Below are 1,460 nucleotides of genomic sequence, written 5' to 3'. Positions count from 1 at the left end.
ACCAAGCAATAAACATCTCCACTGGATCGGCTCCAGAGCCAAGTAACCCAACCGCCCGCTCGACACCTGGGCTGGGGCTGTTACCCAATGCCCCTGTTTATTTCCCGGCCTCCTTTCACCGGTTTCACAACGCAAAACCACGCGCGCAGGTTGAAACGCTGACCCCGACCCTCTCCCTCGTCCTTTCACTGTTACTTTCAGCCCAAGAATCAAACAAGCAAAAAGAAGAAAACCTCTCAAACTGAACAGTCATTCGGCATTACACCGTCCCCAAGCAGGGATCCACTTCTCCCAACTGCTAAACACCCACAACATAGAGTACCACTCGCTTGGATGGGTACCAGCAAGCAAGAGCACCCCCAGAGCCCCCTTTTCCCCACACCACAGGCAAAAGAAAGGTCCTGCCTACCTCTTTGGTCAGGTCTCCGTTCACTGGCGCAGCCACCGCTCCCAAATCTTCCAGTTCTTCCCCAAAACCCTGCTCAGCGCCGCTCTCTCTCACCCCGTTGTCTGGGCTGCTCCCATCCTGCAAACCGCTGCCGTTCTCTAGGGCGATGCCGGCGCTGGGCTGGCCACCGGACACGGAGCCATCAGGGTCTCTGTGCACCAACCAAGCGTTGACTTCGGTGGTGGGCACCTGAAACCTGTCCAGGGCCCTCACCTGGTTGAGCAACCTGCGAGCGGTGAAGTAATAGTCCAGGTCTACGCTTTTTGGGTGGATGCCATATCCATCCAAGGTGTTACGCAGGTTGTGAAACTGGGTCTGGGTGTAAGCAGAGCTCTGGCCAAGAATGATCTCGCGGAGAGGGGGGAGCTGTGAGTTCAGGTAGGTGTCCACGTCCACACGAACGCCGATCAGGCTGAGCAGAATGGTGAACTGGATGAGGCCTTCGGTGAAGTATTTCTTCAGAGAAAGCATTTCTGGCAGAGAAGGAAAACACGTGGAAGGTTTGGGAATTATAAACACAACACAACAAACCAGCGTCAGATGAATTCTCCACACAACAGGTTGGGTGGGTTTGGCTTTCCTCTGCCCCACTTTCACACAAACAAAAATAAAGCAACGACTTTGGCATTCAGGTTATCGCCAAACACGGGATAAAAGTTTAAAGAACTTTTTGATTTAAAGACTTTGGGTTTGGGACGACTTTGTCTTGCTCCTCAAAGTCTGGAACTGGCTGGCTGGGCAGCAGAGTGTAATTAAAGAATTAAAACTTGAGAAGCAACAACCCCTTCCTCCCGAGAAGACAGCCTCCTCCCGCCCTTTCATCTTCTTCACGACTGTTTCAGAACACAGACTGCACAAATACATTAAAATCCACATGACTTACTGTCCCAAAACTCCACATACAGCGACTTCCTCTCGCCCCCCCCTCCCCAATTCCCCACGCTCCGGGACGGGGTCTGCTCCCTCCGACCGCCGGCTGCTCTCTCTTCCCCTCTTCTGGCCCGCGAAGCTT

The 1,460-nt window shown here is 53.4% G+C and overlaps 1 pseudogene across 1 annotated transcript; it reads right to left on the bottom strand.

The window, feature by feature from the left end:
• Positions 1 to 409: 409 nt before the first annotated feature.
• On the bottom strand, positions 410 to 921 carry LOC104545858 (annotated as a pseudogene). The gene has a single exon (XR_728178.1). The product of XR_728178.1 is annotated as a nuclear factor erythroid 2-related factor 1 pseudogene (transcript).
• Between the last annotated feature and the right edge of the window lie 539 nt (positions 922 to 1,460).

This window comes from Mesitornis unicolor, unplaced genomic scaffold, assembly GCF_000695765.1.
Source record: "Mesitornis unicolor isolate BGI_N332 unplaced genomic scaffold, ASM69576v1 scaffold37488, whole genome shotgun sequence".
Classification (NCBI taxonomy): Eukaryota; Metazoa; Chordata; class Aves; order Mesitornithiformes; family Mesitornithidae; genus Mesitornis; species Mesitornis unicolor.
Note: the sequence above shows the minus strand (reverse complement) of the source record. Positions and strands in the feature narration are given on the sequence as shown.